Genomic DNA, 24,219 nt, shown 5'->3' with positions numbered 1-24,219 from the left:
CCGATGTCTGTCTGTCTTTGTAGTTATCTAAGTCTACTTCTGCATCCATAAAACTTTCATAAATCCTTAAATCCATAAACCATTAGAACTCTTTTATCCTTAAACCTATTACAGAAAACTAAACCTCCTCACATCTACATAAACTCCAACTGCTTTTTATTGTATTTTATCTTATTTTAATTTATTATGTATTTCATCCTCCTCCTTTACCTTCCTAGCCTCTCCCACCAACAGCGCTACCTTCTCACCTTAATGTGTGTGTGTGTGTGGACAGCCCCTGTTTTGATACCACATGATGGTTGTGAACAAGTACTATTCATTTCCAATCCTCTGTGAAAAACATGTTTGGCCATGGGGGAATTATATCTTCATTGGAAACAGGTGAAGGTTGGCAACAGCTAGAGCGTCCAGTTATAGAAAATCTGCCACAACGAAACACCCATCTGAGCCATGCAAGCAGGGGAAAGTGGACATTAAAACAACGATGATATGACGATGACTCTGAAATTAAGGGACATACTTTACAATGCCCTCAAGAGTGAAATTCCATAATCAGACTTAGGGGCAAAACAAGGGATCACCGTAAATGGAAATTTGGGGCTTCACTCCATTATGTGAGTACCACTTAACTGAGCACTCATAATACTACATATAGAAACATACACATATGCACACATACCAGATTAGGTATATATGTATATATACACACACACACACAGATTACACTCAACAGCTGATGTCTACACAGACACCACACCCATCAAACAACATACGACAAAGACTCATATCGGCACTCACCCTCACACTCTCGTTCTCCCTCACTCAGCCGACCACACCCACACACCCAGTAAGTTGCTTTTCTATTTTCATTTATGAAAATAACATTTTAAAGGTTGCTATAGCAACTAGAATACTATGACAACAGAGAAATAAGCAGGGAATTGGGGGGTGGCAAGGAAGAGTAAGGGGTGGGAGAGAAAGAGGATGTGTGGATGTTAATAGATTAATGGACACACAGACACACACACATATATATATATAATATATGAGAGAGAAATTACAAGATTACAAGTATTGATAGACTGTGTGTGTGAGTGTATGTGTGTGTGTCTATATATGTGTGTATATATATATATATATATATATATATATATATATATATATATATATATATATATATATATATACACCCACATACACAGAGCATATAAGATAGATATGAGGGTCTGAGTGGATAAAATGCCACATTTATGTACAGCTGTGGATGTGTGTGTAGGGAATATAAACAAAAGTGTGTGTGTGTGTCTGTGTGTGTGATTAAGGCCTTGCATCAATGTGTCTGAATCCCCTTGTACTTCTACAGCCTCTGGCCCACCACCAATGACACTCGGGTGTCTTTGGTAGAGCCCACTGCGTTATGAATATTCCGGTGTCGTTTCTGGACTGAGGATAACATCTGGCCTTACTCGCACAAGCCATGGAGACCCTACAAGGACCATACACTGTCCCTCCATGGTTATAAGTGGTTTCGGTGAACAACCATTTACATCCACAAAAATACCACTCTCTACATCTCTCTCTCATTTTAACTTCTCTTTACAATGGCACTATGAAGAGCATCTAACCATAGAAATCAAGTCAAAAGGACCTATGTGAGCTCTGTTGAGGCAAGTTATATCAAAATCAAATCAAATTCGATGACTAGCACCCACGCCAGTGGAAGCGCTAAGAGCACCATCTGAGTGAGATCGCTGCCAGAGCAGCTGACTGGCTTACGTGCTGGTGGCATGTAAAAAGCACCATTCGAATGTGTTCATTACCAGCGTCGCCTTACTGGCACGTGAAAAAACATTCAAGTGAGGTCATTGCCAGTGCCGCTGGACTGGCTCCTGTGCAGGTGGCACGTAAAAAACACCACTTGAGCGTGGCCATTGCCAATACCGCCTGACTGGCCCTCGTGCCGGTGGCACATAAAAAGCACCTACTACACTCTCGGAGTGGTTGGCGTTAGGAAAGGCATCCAGCTGTAGAAACTCTGCCAGATCAGATCGGAGCCTGGTGCAGCCTTCTGGTTCACCAGTCCTCAGTCAAATTGTCCAACCCATGCTAGCATGGAAAGTGGACGTTAAGTGTTGATGGTGATGATGGTGATGATGATGATATATATATATATATATATATATAAAGAGAGAGAGATGAGCTTATGTGAAATGCTACTCTGAGTTTCATCGTCCCTTTCCTCGGGCAATTGTGGATTAGGGAACATAAAAATGTGTGTGTGTGAGTATATGTGTTTGTCATACAGTCATACATAAACCCATTTGTATATGTGTGTGTGTAATAGACAAATGCACATCCATATACACACAAAGATTATAGTTTGAACAGAGAGGTGTTAAGAGGATAAAACAGAGACAGCAGTAAATATAACTGATAAATACCCTTGTCACACCTGGGGTGGAAAGTCAGCCAAGGAGATAAAAAATTATACATACACACACACACACACACACGTGTGTGTATATATATATATATATATATATACATGCATGTATACATACATGCATGTGTGTGTGTGTGTATATATATATATATATATATATATATATATATATATATATATAGAGAGAGAGAGAGAGAGAGAGAGAGAGAGAGAGAGAGAGAGAGAGAACAGGTTTTGTAGGTGACCTGTGTTTCATGCTGGTGTTCTACAGTATGTGTGTGTGTGTGAGTGTGTGTGTGTGTGTGTGTGTATGCGTTATCTATTTTGGCTACTTGTTGTATGTGTGTGTGTATATGTATAAGGAGAACCAGCAGAATGCATGTGCACGTGTGTAGGTGTCAGCATGTGTGGGTGTGCGTGACTGCAGGCAGTGGCATATGTACAGGTGAGAGTGTGTAAGTGACCGTGTGGTGGTTGAGGCTACAGTACAAGCAGGGACGTATAAAGCACACATGAAAGGGATTCCTTAAATGCACGCATTTAGATTGGGGTGGAGGGGATAGGCAGATATGACCAAAGGGTGCTGCACTCTTAATCATATCTCAGGAGCAGGAAGGATGGTGGGGTGGAGGGGTAAAGGGTGAACAACAATAATTTAATCCTCCCCATGCAACCACTTTGCGCTAATCCCAAATCCACTGGATTTTTACAGTCACCAGATGAAAATGCTGTGCAAGTAGTGAGGCCGGCTTAACTCGGTCGGATATCCTAATATTGTAAATGGACGCTGGGGCAGTTACTCCCATGTCAAGACCAAAGCAAAAGCCTCCCCTGGTGCAGATCTATTGCCTCACAACACTAACAGCAGCAGCAGCAACCCACCTATTTAATTTTAATACAACAGGTGTGGCCGTGTGGTAATAATGTTTGCTTCCTAACCACATGGTGTTAAGTTCAGTCCCACTGCATGGCACTTTGAGCAAGTGTCTTCTACAGGACTGTCCCTGTTGCTCAACTAGAGGAAACAGCCCCTACAAACACTAACACAGCATATGCCCCTCACTCTGCTAACAACCCTATAAGCTGATATTCAAGTCACACCCTTCGAACTATTTCAGCTCCCAGATCGTCAAGTGAAACGATCCTATTTCCAGATCTCAACCCATTTTCATTTCAAAAGGAGGGGTGGAAGGTTGGTTAAATGCTCCATTTACATTGCTTGGTAGCATGGCAGTTTATGAGACACAGGGACATGAGGAAGAGGGGAGGAAGGGACAGAGAGACAGAGAGGGGGGAGAGGGGGGTTGCTAGTAGTTTCCTTCTCTCCACCCTCTCTCTCTCTCTCTCTCTCTATCTATCTCTATCACAGTAGGCTGCAGAGTAAAGTTTCTATAATGATAAAGGGGGTCCTCCATAGAGAGTTTAACAGCTGTGGGGGTGGAATGAGGGTGGAAGTGAATAGGATAGTGGTGGTGGTGGTGGAAAACAGTGTTGGTGGACGAGGGGAGAGGTGGAAGGGAGGTCTTTGAATGGGGTTTTGTGGAGGGGAGGGGAATGGGATGTTGTTCAGGGAGGAGGGGGGATTAAAGGGAGTGAAAATAGGGGGTTTAGGTGGAATAGGGGGTGGGGGCGTGGATGTGAAAGATGGGGTTGGGGTGGGGAGGCGTAGGCCCTGGTTAAAAAACTTGGAAGATGAAATATGTTGAAAGAAAAATAAAGAGAAACGCCACATGAAATGACATGTTTTATATCAAATTATTTCACACACACACAAACACACACATAACATACATCCTACACATACACACACTATTCACATGACGTGCATATTTACACACACTTCTATATAGATATCCCCATCCACACACATGTACAAACACACACACATATACATACAGTATTTATACACTCATTCACATGGCATGTGCATACATACACACCCATTCACAGGAACATAAATGTATATATACATAAAAGGCACAGGCGTGGCTATGTGGTAAGAAGCTTGCTTCCCAACCACATGGTTCCAGGTTCAGTTTCACTGTGTGGCATCTTGGGAGTGGATTTGGTAAATGGAAACTGAAAGAAGCCCATCACATGTATATATATATGTGTGTGTGTGTGTGTGTGTGTGTGTGTGTATGACAGGCTTCTTTCAGTTTCCAGATGCCAAACCCACTCACAAGGCTTTGGTCAGCCTAAGACTATAGTAGAAGATACTTGTCCAAGGTGCCATGCAGTGGGACTGAACCTGGAACCATGTGGTTGGAGAGCAAACTTCTTACCTCACAACCATACCTGTATGTGTGTGTGTATATATATATATATATTTACATACACACACACACACACACACACACACACACAACCACCACCAATGAATGACTCAACAACTGTGAAAGAGGAGTGCTTCTATTTCCAGCCAGACATAGAGAAAAGCTATGAGAATAATAGGGTCTCGCTTGACTGCACAAACACACTGACACAACAGCAGGGTTTGAACTCATGACCTCGAAATTAATAAAACCTCAGTTCACTGACCCTCCAACAGCTCCTGTAATCTATTGCTGGCATGGCTGGGTGGTTAAGCACTTTCCTTTGTAACTATGTGATTCAAGGTTCAATCCCACAGCAAATGTGTTGTCCTCCGACAAGGGTCTTCTACTGTAAGCTCTGGCCAATCAATGTTTTGTGAGTGGATCTGGTATATGGAAACCGAAGGAAGCTTCTGTGTGTGTGTGCGCACGTGTAAGTGTCTTCTCGTATGATAGTTGTCATACAAGCAGTGTCCATTTCCAATCTTCCGTGGAAACATGTCTGGCCACAGGAAAATATTATTGTGTTTGGAAAGAGGGGTGGGTCATTGAGAGGAAGGGCATCTGACCATAGGAAATCTGCCTCGACAAACTCCACCCAACCCATGTGAGGATGCAAAAGTGGACATTAATATGATGATGATGATGATGATGATGATGATGATGATATGTATTTAGCCTCGTCGTTAATTTCAGTCCCAGGGGGGTTGGAAGGCTGTAAAGCATCTAGCCATGGAGATCAAACCAACCAGTTTTCAATATTAATAAATAATCAGATCAAAGTCCCTTCACCTCGTCCCCACCACCACCTCACAGACAAACTTGTTTACATTTGAAGAAGTAACCTAACACTGCAATCATCAGCCGTTTGGGAGAGAGGGAGAGAGAGAGAGAGAGAGAGAAAAAGAGAGAAAAGTATGACACAGCCTTGGTGAATTATTAAATAACAATAGTAAAAGAGCTCAGTTCAATCCCAACACAATCTGCTGAAAAGGGGACTCCCATGGACCCAATTTAATTGCAAGACTTCATAAATTTTTAGCTGTTTTTTTGTTTTTAATGATTTGATCTGGAGGAAGACGCTGGGCCCATGAGCTTCACAATACAGTTGCTCAGTTTTGGGATTTCATTTCTTTTTTTTCCTTTAATGGATTGAAACAAATATCTGAAGCGCTTGAGGGGTGTGTAGTGAGCAGCTGTTGGTAGATTTAATATTTAATGTAGAAAGCATTATTATTATTATTATTAATAATAATAATAATAATAAAGTGGTGAACTGACAGAATCAGTGGCATGCTGGGCAAAATGCTTAGCGGTATTTCATCTGTCTTCACGTTCTGAGTTCAAACCCCACCCATACATACAATGTTGTGATCACTGCCCAAAAGAGAAAAAGACAACACCTAAATGAAGTGAGTCACCCAATAGCCCAGCTTTCTATCCAGGAGGAGATTTAACTCATCTGTTTTGTAAAGGTTGAGCACTGAGTCTTTATTTAACCTGTGATTTTTGAAAGAATAAGTTATAAGAGCTGAGAGTCAAATAATCAATTAGCAATACTAATTAGCAATGTTAGGCAAATGATTAATTAATTAACAACATTAGTCATCATTAGCAATACTATTAATTGACTGATAGTAAGCCGTCAGTTAAACACAATGATAGTTAAGTAATCATATAACAACGCTAATTAGCTACACTAGCTAATAGTTAAATCACTAATTAGCTATATTAGCATTAAACCATCAATTACTATAATAATTAGCTATGTTAGCTAATTATTATAGTAACTGTTATTATATATATATATATATATATATATATATATATATATATATATATATATATATATATATATAAATATATATATAAACACGTTGTGGTGAATAAATTGTCGTCTAAATTATGCAAGAATGAAAATAACACTGACATCTCATTTTAACAGATATATTTACCAAAATTACATAAAAATATCTTGAAATACTAAAGAGTAAATTTATTCAATAAAATCGCCAACCACGACCACCAGACGACTTCGGAATTTCCTGTAACTCTTCTAGACGGTCTCCTTGTTTAAGTTGGTGAATGCTGCCATAATCCTTGCCTTCAGTTCATCTTTGGTGTTACAAGGAGTTTTGTTGGTCTCTCACTCAACTGCACCCCACACATAATAATCAAGGGGGTTGCAGTCTGGGGAGTTAGGCGGCCAGATGTTAGGGGTGATGTGGTCACAGAAATTGTCTGACAGCCATGGCTGGGTTCTCCTGCTTGTGTGGCAGGGTGCAGAGTCCTGTTTCCAGACATAAGGTCTTCCAGCAGCCACCCTCTTGACCCGGGGCAGCACTACCTCCTCCAGGCATTTGATGTAGGCCTCTGTGTTGAGTCTGAGGCCATGTGGGAAGATGAATGGAGGCATAACGTCACCATCACTAGTGAGTACCATTCACAACCTGTCAATATCCTCCTGTTCATTAAACCAATTCAAACTCATCGTTAACTACCTTTAACTCTTGGCCATCTCATAGTCCAGGTAGGCCTATAAATAGCTATAAAGGCTTATAAATAGTTCAAAGGAAACTATTCCAGGTGAGGAATAATTCAATGTCAGTACAGTCCTGCAGTGAAGTGGAGAACTTCTGATCAACAAAGGTTATCCAAGTCATGTGGACACAAAAACTCCCAGTAGGAGCATTTGAAATTCAAAATCATAAAGAGAAAAGTTAGAAACAAAAGCCTCTTTATTGCAACCAAAGAAAGAAATGAATTGTACAAACAAAGAGACGGGTAATAATTAAATAATTATAATGATAATTATTTCTAATCTATAATTAATAATGTAATGGTTGTCGGTTGCACGGAGTTGGTTGGTCAGTTCAGCAGAGCAGAAGGCCTGGCAGTAGCAGCAGAAGGAGATGGTAAGTAAATAGCAGACCACTACTGTCTAGGAGGTGAAGAATTCTTTTCTCTTTCTGTCTGCCCCTCTCTCCCTCTCACTCTGTGTGTGTGTATGTGGTAAAGAAGAATTTGCTTTAGAAGCAGAAATAATTCATAAATGGTTGTCTCAGTATTAATTCCTAGAGCCATGTTAATATTGTCCTTTGTAACACAAGGCATTCTTTCTTTCTGTTCAGACTGTCAGTGAGCAGTTGGGCATCTGTGTATACATACGTGTGCGTGTGTGTATTACAATTGTATACACTTCATCAAGGATATAACCAGGGGGAGGAAGCAGTAAGTCCATTAGTGCCACTTCATCACGTAATACAACACTATATAAATACATGAGGTATACATAAATATTACCTGCAGACAAACACTTGTAAATCACTATGAAGTTTGATAAATTAGTTTACCTGTATGTGTGTGTGTGTGTGTGTGTGTTCACATAAAGGGTTTAGGTCTTAAAAGCCGACTTATCTTAATGGTGCCAACCAATGGAGCTTCAGCGATTTAAACACACCAGCATCGGTTGTCAAGCGATGGTGGGGGACAAACAGACACACAAATATGTGTGTGTGTGTGTGTGTGTGTGTGTGTGTGTGTGTATGTATATATTATATATATATACATATACATATATATATACATATATATATCTATATATATATACGAAAGAAGCCTGTCGTATGTGTGTGTATCTTTGTGTCTGTGTTTGTCCCCTCACCCCACAATCACCACCGCTTGACAACCAGTGTTGGTGAGTTTACATCCCTGTAACTTTGTGAAAGACGATCAACAGAACAAGTACCAGGCTTAAAAGACAAAAGAATAAGTCCTGGGGTTGATCCATACGACTAAAAATTCTACCGCTTGGTGCTCCAGTATGGCCACAGTCTAATGACTGAAACAAGCAAAACAGAAAAAATAACTGGAAACCGTCGTTCCAAAAAAAGTAAAATAGAAAGCCAGGGTAGAAATGACTCATAAAAAACAAAAAAAATAAATAAATAAACAAAAAATTGGGGAGCAAGGGTTCCATTCAAAAATGAAGGGAAACATTAATGATAGGAAGTGAAGAAAACATTAAACTGATCCAAGAGTAAGAAATTTATCACAATAAAATCTTATGAGACATGAAATAAAAATTTTTGAGTTACTCCAAAACCTGATACAACAGATCTTATTAAAGATACTGAAGAATTTTGTTGAAAACTTCAGTTATAGGAATTCTTTGTAAAGAAAGGTTATGAAGATCCATCACTTGTAGAAAAACAAAATCAGATTTAAATCTCTGACGAACAGGAATAAACACTTAGAGGAGTATGTAATAGGTTTGAAAAGAGGAGCATTCCAGAAAAATGGCATAAAATCAAATATGACAAAGAGGAAAATAGCAATGGAATGTCTATGGAAAGATTCTTTTAAAGTCCTTAAAGAAGTTGTAATAATGGATGAGACCCATTAAAAGGAAACGGTCTGAGAACAATTAAATGACCAGTATTTCTACAAAGAAAAATTTTTTAAAAACATATTGGAAAACAAACAATGAACAAAACTAGAAAATTATTGGACAAAACTGAAAGCAATTTGGTTGAAAATGAGTTGTGTTACCTAATTCTGAAGAAGAAAAAAAACAAGCAATTTTTAGGGATTACTGGAAATTCATAACAGCTTAGATCTTCATATACCACATGTAAAAATTCCCGAAACTAATTTCAAATTCCACTCAATTGTTAAAGGACAAACAACATGGGTATCAGATTGAAACCATCATGCAAATTGACTTTTAGTTTCATCAGAGAGGACATGGATTTTTAAATCACATTCCAGAAAGATAGTGATGATCCTGATTAGTGTTAATGTGACCAGCCCCTACACAAATGCCCCTTGTAAGCAGGAGAAATTCTCAAAACAATACATACAAGAAGGATTATGATTGGTGCTAAGATACAACTACTTTTTTGATAATCAATACTACCTTTAAATAAAAGGAACAGCAATGGCCACAGGAGTTGCACCAACATTTACAGCTCTAATGACGGGAATCATAGAAGAAAAATAATAGTTTTGATCAGCATTTCTAATCCTATTTACAAGGAAACTGGAAAAGATTCTTGGAAAAGTATTTTGAAACAGAAATAAGGAAGACCTTACAAGATTCTATGAATTTATCAATCCAATTCGGAATGGAATGGAAAAGGAACTTATTATTTCTGAATATTTTGATAATTAACTGCAAGAACATGGACACACACAATACTCAGACTTTAGGTCTTGCCATCCATTCCAGACAAAAAGAAATATGCCATGTCATACGAAACTAAGCCAGAAATTGTGATGACCACTACCAAATGTAATTACTACTATACAGATTACAGCATAGAAAATTTTGCCTTACAAATTTATTCTATCAGATCTGTATGTATTTACTATTTTTTAAAGATGTTTTCTTTATATAATTAATACTTTTCTGAATCTTGTGAATTTATCAAAGCATATTTCTTTAATTTTTAAATATCACACACACACACACACACACAAATAGTGGCTACTATAATGTCCACCTCTACACTAAACTTAAGTAAACTCTTGTTTCTCCTCCTCTCAACACTTTTACCGAGTCTCACCTTCCAAATCCTGTACTAAACCCTTCCCCAATCCTTCCTCTCCAGAACCCCATTCTCAGCAACAGAAACATCAACATCTACTATGCCTATCTCACCAGTTCTGGAGGAAGTGAAAACTGCATGGTTCACTGCCCTGTCATACCTGATAGGGACCTCAGAGTCCACGGTTCACTGTCCTGCTATGCCTCAGTGTATGGTTAATTGCCTTATCATGTCAAACAATCTTATATAATGAAACTGACAAAATATGTCAACCCTGATGAAACACACATTCAAAACCATTTCAGCCATAACCACTTCATCTTTCGCTAAAGCACAATTTACCTTAGACTTCAATTATCTTAGAATGTCCATTCTTTATTAGGATGGATGCAATTTGGCTGCTATTTCCAGCAAGTCAAACAACTCAGCAAAGAATCCCTCACAGAGTCATTCCTAATGTGTCTGGTCTTTATGGCCATCCCCCACCACAACAATGGATTGGAAACTTGGCCACACTTTCAAATATTTGGCAGGAATTACCTGAAATTTCTCCAGCCGTGTTTGCTTCTTTTATAGCGGTGTGACACATCTCCTGACCTTTTGCAGTAGATCCGTCTTTCCTCTCAGGCTGGAGAGATTCACATGCCTGATGTTCACCGTGAAGTTCTACAGGTCAATGACTGCAGAGAAGTAAAACTCACCTAAAAATAGACACTGGTGTAGAAATATTTAGCTCCAACCGAGCCATACAACAAGCGCTACTAGGATCAATATCTGAATCAGCCACTTACTTCTCTGCTATTATTCCTGCTTCTCCACACAAACTGAGTGACATTTTTCTTTAATGTCAGCTTCAGAAATCTTTCAATATTGTACAACAGTGTTATTCTCTTCATCAACCATGTATATTGACTGTTGTTCATTTAATGCAACACACACACACACACACACACACACACTAATATACTTCAAGAGATGTTGGAATCAAATTCTTTAATTATCTCCACATAAAGCAGAGGTGTCCACCTCATTTGGTTCTGCAAACAGGATAAAAGCATGCACAAGACCTTGCAGGGTGGATAGGGACAGTTATTCCTAAAAGCCCATTTTATAATGAAGATCAAAATACAAGGATAAAGGGGGTTGCTTTTCTGATGACTTGAATGACAAGGGAGTATCAGTAACCCAATGCAGAACAAATATCTTAGGTTTCACTCTCAAAGCACTCAGTTTTTAGCTTTCTGGCTGATATACACTGGTGGTGGCACGTTAGAAAATCATTTGAGCGAGGTCATTGCCAGTGCCACTGGACTGGCTCCCATACAGGTGGTACGTAAAAAACACCTTTTTGAGTGTGGCCATTGCCAGTACCGTGTGACTGGCCCTCGTGCTGGTGGCACGTAAAAGCACCCACTACACTCTCGGAGTGGTTGGCGTTAGGAAGGGCATCCAACTGTAAAAACTCTGCCAGATCAGATTGGAGCCTGGTGCAGCCATCTGGTTCACCAGTCCTCAGTCAAACCGTCCAACACATGCTAGCATGGAAAGCAGACATTAAACGATAATGATGATGATGATATATATATATATATATATATATATATATACACACATATAACAATAGAATCCAATACAGTTGCATCTCAACCAAGTTCCACTGACAAGGCATTGGTGAAGCCGAGTTTATAGTTAGAAAATACTTGGGTAAGGTACCATGCAGTGGGGGATTGAGCCTAGAACCACATGGCCACAAAGTGAACTTTGCAACCACACAGTCATCACGGCCACGCCTGACCCTATGCACTGTAAAAGCAGTCTGTTTAGCCTTGACTGAGTGAATATAAATGCAGACTGTTGTTATAATATGTAACAGCTTAGATAAATACAATAAATACACCATACACTGTATACATGAGACAAGAGAGAGGGAGGAGGAGGAGGTAAGAGAGTGAAATAGTTTTTGTACCCCCCCCTCTCTACATGTATATATATGTCTGGGTACACACACACACAGAGTCAATGAAGTATGTTTTGGGGATCAATTAACCTTTTTCTGATCTTAGTCATTGGACTGTGGCCAGCTGGGGCACCGGCCTGAGAGATTTTAGTCAAACAAATCAATCCCTGCCTTTATTTTCTTACATCTGCTACTAATTTACTCTATCAGTCTCTTCTGCCAAACCTATAAGTTATGGGGACAGAAACAAACCAACACCAGTTGTCAAGTGGTGGAGAGGACAAATACAGACACACAGACATGCGTGTGTGTGTAATGTTTCCATCTACTAAAATTCACTGATAAAGCTTTGATCAGCCCAGGGTTATAGAAGAAGAGACTTCCCCAAGGTGCCACGCAAAGGAACTGAACTCAGAACCATGTGGTTGTTAAGTGAACTGGTTAACCCCACAGCTGTGCTCATGAGAAATAGCAGCCAAACTCCCCCAACCTTACAGAAAGAGAGTCAACCAACCTTACCCACTTATATAAAAGGGGGAGACACAGGATAATATAGTAATGCTTAGAAACACAAAAAAAAAAATGGCCACAGCTGGTATGATTTTCATCATAATGCCACCAGTTCAACAACAATAACCTTAATATACTTTTATAGTGTTTGTAAGCTCAGAGAGAGGGGGGGGGAGCATGATATCTGCTTTTATACATAAATCCATGTATATTGCTTTAAGATACATGGCGTATTTTATAAATATGCCTGTTCAAGTACCATAAAGGCATGAAACTAATAGTAGCTCTTTCAGTTGTGTATTTAAATTTTTATACTCTGCTGAGTGGTTGGTGTTAGGAAGGGCAGTCACAGAAGTCTGGTGCAGGCTTCTGCCTGGCCGGATCTTGTGAAACCATCCAACCCATGCCAGCATGGATGGCGGATGTTAAACGATGATGATGATGATGATATATATCATAGTATTACAGTCTCAACCAGACTTATTGGATGCTGTTAATCACCACTAGTCACAATGAGCTTCACATCGTTTTAACTAGTGAAAGATAACAACAGACTGGGTAGAAGGGCAGGCCTGTGTCTCTGTGTGCATGTGCGTGTGTGAGAGAGAAAGAGAGAGTTATAATTATATGACGTTCAGGCAACTCGCTTGAAGATTTTGTGTGCCTACATATCTCATAAAGCATATGCATACACTTGTACTTTGATTTATATTAAAGAATAAAGATATTGTGAGTTGGAATGAGAGTCGGTATAGTTTTGCTGACTCCGACTCCAGCTACCCCTTAACTGTTTCCAACTCTGACTCCACAGCCCTGCTACAATGTGTTGAAGCCATTCCTGATTTCAGGAATGAATGCCAAAAGACTTAAGGGCCGGAACCAAGCTCCATATCTGCTTTGAGAGTTGTAAGCTACATCTTCAACTGACCACCTCTCCCTGCTTATGCCAACCAGGAGGGTGGGGTTGCAGGTGGGGGATCTGGTGCTATTGCCCACCATATGAGTTCATCATGGGGGCACCGCAATGCACGACCAAACCACCATAGTCTCCTCACCAGAACAGCTCCCTCTAGAGGTGAGAGACTGCAGCAAAAGCATAAACAACTATTTTACAGCTGGAAACCACTGACGTAAGTTTCCCAAATAAAATCATGAAACTTCAGACTTTGGCAACGGAGGTCCATGATCAAAGATGCCTGTAGACATGGCACGTGAAGAGAGAGAGAAGTGTGTGTCTCTATGTGTGTACTACATATATATATACACATATACACACATACATATATATAGTCTTCATGGATGACAGTGGTGGTTGGCAAGTGATCAAAGGTGATTAATCTCATTTAAATATATGTGCATAAATACACACATACACTGTATATAAACAATACAAACAGCTATAGTGAATCATAGTTGCAAGCAATGTGGACATACTTACAGCTGACAGACTGTAAAAACGAAAATAAACCGGGACCCTTCCTTCCACACACACACACACACACACACACCCGTTAGCTTTGTTACTACCGACCGACACAAACAAGTCTATTCCTGTGCATTACTCGGGATATAAAACTTAATGTGAGAACCCAAGAGGGACCATGGTAAATAAAGACACAACTGATAGCTCTGCGATAAACTGGACATGTACACAAACACACACATCATCATCATTTTAACGTTTTAGCATTTAAACTGGCCGTATCAGGCCAAAATATGCTCCCCGTTTTAAGCCATGCTGCCTGTGCTTATATGTTAATGAAATCAATAGTGGAAAGTTAATGTTATTTTCTATGTAGGTCCTCAAGAAGCCAAATATGAGGTGAGAGAAGAACATTACAAATCAATGACTAATAATTTCATTTCTTCATATGTACGCCTTTATCATCCTCCCTAGATATGTTTCAGTACTATTCTGACCTCTTCAGCAAAAGACCATCTTCACCATAGTAGCTGAAAATAGTGTTTGTTGAGAGACAGCTACTGAGGTGTAGGACCAACTTTCACTACTAATAGCTTTACAGCCAAGGTACATAATCCCAGTTTCCTCAACCAACCAAGGGAAAAACAAAAGCCATTTCAGTTGTTAAGCAACCTTTTTGTCTGTGTTTTGGTCCTAATAGTAAATATCTAAATTTGCAGATGCATCAAACCCATGGATTACATGTAAAAATCTCATTTACATCTTTTATCATTTGTTTCAGTCATTAGACTACAGCCATGTTGGGACACCACCTTGAATTTTTGCTTCTAGTCGAACAAATTAGTCTCAGGCCTTATTTTTTTAAGCCTATCGGCCTCTTTGGCCAAACTACTAAGTTACGGGGACATAAACACACCGACACTGGTTGTCAAGCAGTGGTGGGGGACAAACACACACAAGGGCTTCTTTCTGTTTCCCTCTGCCAAATCCACTCACAAGGCTTTGGTCGGCCTGAGGCTTTAGTAGAAGACACTTGCCCAAGGTGCCATGCAGTGGGACTGAACCCAGAACCATGTGGTTGGTAAGCAAGCTACTTACCACAGAGCTATACAGGACAAGAAAATATTAATCATGTCTGCAACACAGTTAATTATATAACATTAATGATGTTATATTAATTAAATATTGATCTTGGCACAAGGCCAACAATTTTAGGGGAAGGGGTTAATTAGAGTACACTGACCCCCAGTGCTCAACTGCTTTCTTATCGACCCTAGCGACATTTGAACTTAGAATGTCCAAGTCAGACGAAATGCCGCAAAGCATTTTGCCCAACACAGTAACAATTCTGCCAGCTCACCGCCCGAATAATTAAGATCTTCAAAAATTAACATTGAAGAGAAAATAAATCCAGCAGAAGCAGAATTAATCCTAAACACAACTCTCCCCCACTCTGCACTGGAATCCCCCAATTTAGCCCCCCTTGGAATTCTGAAATTCCTCTCAAGTTAAAACTTGCTGATCAAAACCAGTGATGCATAATATGATCCAAGTGGTCCATTCCACAGTTTTTTTTTGGTGTGGGGGGACCTATAACAAGATTTTTGTCCTACTGTCCACTCTGAAATGCTTGGTGTTAGAAAGGACATAGTCATAGATACGATGCTAAGAGTGAAACACACAAGCAAGATGTAGTCCTCAAACCCATTTAGATCAGAAGTGCCAACAAATATGTGCTGACACTAACCACAGCACCATGTCTAACCCATGCCAGCATGGAATGCAGATGTAAAACGATGATGATGATATTTTGGATTTTTAAAGGGCGAACCATAAGGTTTACTTCATGAATTTTGTGGATGACCTTCTGAAAAGAATTGAGGGGTGCAAATGGGAAAATGAACATTAAAATGATGACAATGACAAGGGTTTCTTCACTCGGTAAACCAAGCTGTCAGGGGAAATCATCAAAAATGGCATTTTTACACTGACGGTGCCACCTCTCACACAGCATCAAATATGAACAATGCACCTGATTAAAAGCTTTATGGTTCTAATCAGAGACACAACTATAAATAGCTCTATCTTTTAGAGTTCTAATTACTAATCTCTGTATTAAACGCATTTATCACTGTTGCACCACAAAGCTTATCATGTGTGTGTGTGTGTGTGTCCCCACCTTGACATCACGTGAAAATGACAATTGTAAACATCACCATCATACAAGCGATGTTGTTTTATTTCCAGCCTCCTGGGAAAAACCCATCTGCCATGCAGAAATATTACCTTGCTTGGAAACGGGTGAGCATTGGCAACAAGGACATCTGGCGATAGGAAATTTGTCTGATCTGGCCATAGAAAATTGGACCCATAAAAGTATGGAAAAATGGACATTAAAACAATGATGATGATGATGTAACAAAAGCACCCTCCTGCTCCTCTCTCCCCCCACTATCATTTGTACCACAACCCATTGTCATTCTTTAACCATTGACAAGTCACAACTCTCTCACACTACACCACAACTGTCATCTGTGAACATAAGCGAAGCGTTTGATATCCAACCACTTCTACTCAACTGATGAGCTCAGCAGGAAGGAACTGCAGATACAATATCCCTGCATATCTCACGTCTGTTTTCATTCCTCCACTTCATATCTTCTCTAGAATAACTATAGCTTAACCATTTTCTCACACCGTCTCCGACGAAGGGATATATTGAATATTCTGGAAACAGCTTTAAGACCTTTATAAATGTTCTGAAATCTTTCACAGCCTTGGATTTTTATCTCGTTCTGTTAATTATATATATATATATATATATATATATATATATATACAATGGGCTTCTTCCAGGTTCCATCTACCGAATCCACTCTTAAGGCTTTGGCTGACCTGAGGATATAGTAGAAGACTTGCCCAAGGAGCCATGCAGTGGGACTGAACCTGGAACCATGTGGTTGGGAAGTAAGGTTCTTACCCCATAGCCACTCCTGTGCCTATATACATATAGCTGCTAGAATAATAGCCTGGCCAAAGTTCAGAGAGCTGCTACGTCTGCGGGTAACAAAGGACCTCTCACTCAGAGTAAAAAGTAAACTGTATGATGCCTGTGTGCGACAGCCATGCTACATGGCAGTGAAACATGGGCCATGACTGCTGAGGACATGTGTAAGCTTGCAAGGAATGAAGCTAGTTTGCTCCAATGGATGTGTAATGCCAGTGTGCATACACAACAGAGTGTAAGTGCTCTGAGAGAAAAGTTGGACATAAGAAGCATCAGATGTGGTGGTCATGTGTTGCATATGGATGGGGACAGCTGTGTGAAGAACTGTCACATCCTAGTAGTAGAGGGAACCTGTGGAAGAGGTAAACCCAGGGAGACCTGGAATGAGGTAGTGAAGCATGACCTTCGAACGTTGGGCCTCACAGAAGTTATGACAAGTGACTGAGACCTTTGGAGATATGCTATGCTTGAGAAGAGCCGGCATGCCAAGTGAGACAATAACCGAGACCTATGCCAGTGCAGCATAACCGACCCATTTAAGAGCACCCTTCAATCATTGGGCAATGAACTGTGCTTGAGAAGACCTGTTGAGTCAAGTGAAGTCATTGTTGTGGCCGATGAGAGTACCACCAGACTGGTTCCTGCGTCACTGGCATGTAAAAAGCACCATTCAAGTGTGGTTGATGCCAGTGCGGGTAGCATGTAAAAATCGTCCACTACATTCTGAGAGTGGTTGGTGTTAAGAAGGGTATCCAGCTGTAGAAATCTTGCCAGATCAGATTGGAGCCTGGTACAGCCTCCTGGCTTACCAGTCCTCAGTCAAATCGTCCAACCCATGCCAGCATGGAAAGCAGACATTAAACGACAACAATGACGATGATATATATATATATATATAAATATCTTTTATCTTTTACTTGTTTCAATCACTAGACTGTGGCCAAGCTGGGGCATCACCTTCAAAAATTTTAATTGAATGAACCGATCCCAGTACTTTTTTAAAACTTGACACTTATTTTAAGGGTCTCTTTTGCTGAGCCACTAAGTTACAGGAATATATATACATTCCAACACTAGTTGCATCTGTCACTGGATTGGGGGCCATACTAGAGCACCACTGCACCATCTCAAATGGTTTAGTCAATCAAATTGATTCCAATGCTTATTGCTCTCTTTCTGTCAAACCACTAAGTCATCAGACATAAACAAAGCCACCACTTAACAAGCAATTTGTCAAACAGTGATAAACACACACACGTGTGTGTGTGTGTGTGTACATGTAGTATGTAAGTGCTTCTTCTAGCTGCTCTTTCAACATAACAACCAACTGAATCCACACTTAGGGTTATAAACACACTCAGTGTTGGATATCATATTTCCTGACATTGACAAATGCAATCTGGTACATTTAACTTAGTAAGTCATTCATCACTACTTCGACAGAATAGTAAAAGCTATGCTTTGCTGATGAGGTCAGAATACCACAGAAATCTGTCCAAAGTTATCTCCTATCTTCTTCTTTAGATGTCGTATCCAGAATGTAGGGCATAGGCAATCCTGTCCGACCACAAGTTATTTTACTAAATTCTTTATTATATTTAAAATTAATTGAAAGAAACAGAGAGTGTCTCAACAGAAATATAGCAAAAGAAAGGGTTAAGAGTTGATGTGTGGAAAGAAGTCTGCTTCCAAACCACAAAGTACCAGGCCAACTGCTTGGCACCTTGGGCAAGTGTCTTCTGCTATAGCCTTGTGAGTGGATTTGGTAGACGGAAACTCAAAGAAGCCCATCATGTGTGTGTATGTCTTTGTGCCTCCATTTGTCCCCCACCACAGCTTGACAACTAGTGTTGGTGCCTTTATGTTTCCATAACTTAGTGGTTTGGTAACAGAGAAATACTGGGGCCAATCTGTTTGAGTGAAATCCACAGCAGTAACCCTGCATGGCTGCAGTCTACGGTTCAACTCCTGAGACGCAAACGATATATAGAATTATATAGGCCTAATCCTGGATGATCCAGTATCCAGCTTTAGGACTGAACATTATATCAATCACCAAACTGGATGTCCCAGGATGGTTCTAAAGACACCATCCTCTCCATTTAGAGTAAGAATCCAATACTGTTAGGGTTTGAAGAACCACAAAATTTCACTACCTTCCCAAAAAGGCCTTGGAGATGTTGGAGGTGTAGATGTGGATGGGTTCCATAAACATTTAGACAAATTTTTATCTGTCGTGCCAGATGGACCCACATCACACAATGAAACACAAAGAAGGACAGCTTTGTGTGACTCACAACCTCACCAGGACCAATTCCAGAGGGGAGACAGGGGCCAGAAAATGAGGCTAAAATAGACAAGCATTAACAGTAATAGTGGTGCCCCAGCATGGCTGTACTCTCTGCATGAGAACAATCAAAAGAGAAACAATATATAACTGCAAACACACACACACATATATATACATACATACAAACACAGACACACCCACACATACAAATTTCTTTATTAATATATTAATAAGAAGGCAAAAAATTATTCATTGTTCTAAACAAGCCAGGATCCATAAAATGTTTACATAAGGAGGGTGTTGATCAATAGGTCTATATATAACAAGTTATAAAAACACTGGACTTTCTGTATGTTTATAAGCATGTGATGTGAGTGTCATTTCACCTATCTATCTATGTATATATATATATATATATATATATATATATATATATATATGTATGTATGTATACATGTATTCACACAGAGGAAAAATATATATTTATGCATACATAAATATATATATTTGTATGTATGAATAAATATATACATTTACATATAAATTTATATATGCGTGTGTCTGTGTATATATAAATGCATAAATATACATACACACATATATATGAATGTATGCATATATATTTGTATGTATGAATATATATATATATATATATATATATATACACATTTACATCCAAATATATGTGTTCAAGTAGGACATCCATTGCCCCAAGCTATAAACCCAGCTTCTTTAGGATTATAAAGAAAAATAACAATAATCGAACAAGTCTGGCAGAAATCGTTGCTGAGAAGGTGTGAAAGAAATGGAATTTCACACATTTTTCAAATTGGAATTTATTGAAAACCACATTTCATATTCTTTGACATTCATACATATACAGAAATGTGTGTGTGTGTGTGTGTATAGATCTGCTTTTGTGGTTTTAGAAAAATCTATAAACTTATGCACACATATAACTTAGCTTTAATATTAAATTACAATTCTATAGTGATATGCGTACTTCTCATATGTGTGGATGGGTAGGTAGATAGATAGATAGATAGATATGTATGTATATATACGAGTTTATATAGAAATACAAGTTTTATATGTAGAAGAGTTTATATATGTACGTATACATGCGAGTAGATAGATAGATAGATAGATAGACAAGCAGGCAGGCAGACAGACTTTTAAGATTAGAAATACCAAACAAAAGCAGTACTCAATACATGTGACGGAACTGATTTGTGTACAGTGGATGTCGTTCGCTCGATGTGAAACTCTGAGTAAGCTAAGACAGCGAATCTGAATTTATACACACAAACACGTACAAATCGTAATTGCTTCCGGCATAATCAAACGCGCGTGAATAAACATATATTTATACATTTACACCTACATCTACTCACACACAAATACCATTATCTCCTGTTTTACCGAACGAACCGGATTTTCTATTATATAACCACGACACTCGTACAATTATTCATACATAATCTATGTCCGTGTTTATACACACACACACACACACACACAGTGGCAGTTATTCCTTGTATATAAAATTTACACCTCTTCAGTGATAGATAGAGGGATATAATGTATATGCGTACGTGCGTGTATATATATATAGTCGGCATAATATACACATGCTCGCCTATGTTTCTGTTTATATATGTACGTGAATATATATATATATATATATATATATGAGAGACAGAGAGATACAAACATATATCATAATTAGGCCAGCGGTTTTGAGGGGAAATAAGTTGGTCAATTACACTGACCGCCAATATCTGACGAGAGGCAGTTTATTTCATCCGGACCTGAAAGGATGGAATCTAAAGCTGACCTTGGCAAGATTTGAACTCAAACCGTTAAAGAGCCGGAATATCGCAAAGCATTTTCCCTCCGTTGCCCACACGATTCTGCCAGCTCACCGCCCTAAATATTATATATATATATATATGTATATGAGTGTATGTATGAATGCACGTATAATACATATTATCAAACGGGTATATATACTCATGTCTATTTCTCTTTCCCTATATATATATATATATATATTATCTATTATATATATATAATATTACTCGTGTATTTCCGATATATATATATGTGTGTATATATATACACAGTGTGACCAACACTCCTGTCGCTAGCTTCTTCCCAAGTTCGTCCAAGACCCGTAGTTTTATTTTAATAAACTCGAAATTCTTGAGTATTATGACAATCCTCGCCAGAAACAGTTAAACCCAGCTGTTTCTAATCCAACGACCCCGTTTATCTAAGACATCGTTAAAAGAGTTTGAATTACCCAATAAACACACACATCGGTGTGTATATATATAAATATATATATATTAATACTAATAATAGTAATGTTCATAAATGAAAACTAGTTTGAAGCCCGAAATATGAAATGTTGGCAAAAATAGCTACATCCGGTATAATTCACATCCTTTTTCTTAGGTTCTTTGGCAGTGCGGAGTAATTCAGCGGGCGGCCACGAAATGGGGGATCAGTTTCCTTATATAAGTATTACTAAAAATGAACCCCGTCTTTGTGGCTACTTCCAAAAAAGAGGTGGAGTTGTGTCAATTTTTTTTTTTTTCGTAAATTTTTTTTAAAGTTTGAAGTTGTTTAGGCTTTGTTATTGATGTAATTGGTGATGTTTAAGCATGAAATATACGGGAAATGTAGGCTGAAATAAAATTTAAAATCAAAATCGAATTGTAAATTCGGAAATCGGAGGTTTTTCGACTTTCGAACAAGTGAGACGAGACGAAGGGTTGGGTTAATCAACACAAAATAGGAGCGTGGGAGAAATATCGACACCGCTTGACCAATTAGGAAATATAATTAACGATATATGTGATACAGTGAATATTTTAGAACGAAATAAATTTGAAAAGAGCGCTTTTTAAGTACTTACTTTGGACATTCAACATGAGAGAGTTAAGCCAAACGATTCCATAACCCAAATAACTGAAGGGGAGTGTAAACACTGAAGGGAGATAACCACGCTCCACTTCCGTTCGTCTGTGTGTCGCAGTTATACAGTGGCTATGAGGATTACCTCCCTTGAACATTTCCTATTTTCTCCTGGCGATATTTTAAGGGTTTATGACGTATGGAAACGATAGGGGATCCACGTTATTCAGTTCCCTAACTCTCTCGCTCTCTTATTCTCTTTGTTTTTGTTTTTTTCCCGACTTTGCGATTATAGAAACCTTATGATAAGACTATAGGCGTTTTATTTCCGTGGCCTTATTGTAATGCTTCCGTACCCGCATTTATCCTCTGTTAGATGTTGCCACACCCTTATAAAGTTGGTAGCCTTGTTAATTACCCCTTCTCCCCCCACCCACCTCTCTAGATTGTTCTCGACACGGCGAAAACAAAGTTGTTGCCCTTGACACCAGGGAACTTCTTGGACAGTGTGTACATGGAAATCTTCCGGCAAAATGACTCGCTGGCCTATGGGCTTCAATCTGATACTTATTAAATGAGATGGATCCGAAGGTTTCTGCTATATAACATTCGTTCTCTTATTACACGAGACTCCCCCTCTCTCTCTCTCTCTCTCTCTCTCTCTCTCTCTTTCCCCTGTCTGCTCGGAAGTGTTTCAGGACACAATTATTTCTCATACATTCTATATTATCCCCGTATTCACGTACGAATACTTCCCTACCGATGCTATAACCATTCACCCACCATCGACCACTGGACATGCATGTTGGACAGGCAGCATAAATATATTCCGAAATTTTCTCATTTAACTGTACAGGACCGCAGAAACTTCACATAGGCAGAAATGGAACTTCTACTTCACATATACAGGAATGGAACTTGCTAGAAATGACAGCTGAATCTCCTTCAAATCACACCCACCTACGTGAAGAAGGGAAATATTGAATCCGCTAAAAAGACAGAATGGTTATAACTGGAATGCCTTTAATCATGAGATTAGAAATATCACTACATCCTTATTGTTTATGTTGTACCTTCAAATTTTATAGAAATTTTAGGCCATAGAATACCAAATGGATCTTCATTAGGTTCGCATATGGTCCAGAATGGTTGGCATTCTCTTATTTTGGAGCCACAGAATACTTTACCCCTCCACAATTGCCGACTTAATACAAGAACCAAACATGCTCGCAGTCTGAGATGGAAGAAGGATTCCATCTGTATCAACTTGTACGAGTCTAAGATTTTGAAGGATCCTTCTCAATTTGGTTTGAGACAACAAAAAAAAAAAAGGAAACTTCAGTAAAAACATCAGTTCAGTTTTTATAAATTGTTGTGCCGGTGCCATGTAAGAAACAGCCTGGGCGTCCAGCCTGTAGAAACCAAGTCAAAACAGACAATGGACCCTGGTGCAGCTCTCTGGGTAGCCAGCTCCCGTCAAACCGTCCGACTCATGCCAGCATGGAAAATAGAAGTCAGATGATGATGATGATGTTCTATTACATGATGACCACTAAATACATTAATGTATAAGCCCAGGTCCATATTCACATGTAATTACATCATGAAGGTTGTATGTATAATAAACTCAAAACGCAGGGCCATTATAACATGTAAGTGCATCAGGATACCCATGAGTTGGAGTCATTTGATTTCAACATGTTATAAGCACATCATGAACACTACATGTGCATGTATAAACTCAATCCAAATTTATTTTAACAGTATTACATAGCCCCAGAAGATACAATACACTGGCATTCC

The 24,219-nt window shown here is 39.1% G+C and overlaps 1 protein-coding gene across 1 annotated transcript in view; it reads right to left on the bottom strand.

Annotated features, from left to right (window-relative positions):
- The window catches only part of LOC106870060 (uncharacterized), a 38,504-nt gene extending 15,631 nt beyond the window's left edge, over positions 1–22,873 (bottom strand). The window contains exon 1 of the mRNA XM_089363207.1: positions 22,418–22,873. The gene's annotated coding sequence lies outside the window, so the exon portion shown is untranslated. The remainder of the gene's footprint in view (positions 1–22,417) is intronic.
- Positions 22,874–24,219: the final 1,346 nt, after the last annotated feature.

Source organism: Octopus bimaculoides, chromosome 14 (genome assembly GCF_046866305.1).
Source record: "Octopus bimaculoides isolate indiv1 chromosome 14, ASM4686630v1, whole genome shotgun sequence".
NCBI classification, from domain to species: domain Eukaryota; kingdom Metazoa; phylum Mollusca; class Cephalopoda; order Octopoda; family Octopodidae; genus Octopus; species Octopus bimaculoides.
The sequence above is the reverse complement of the archived record's forward strand: the minus strand, read 5'-3'. Positions and strand labels throughout refer to the sequence as shown.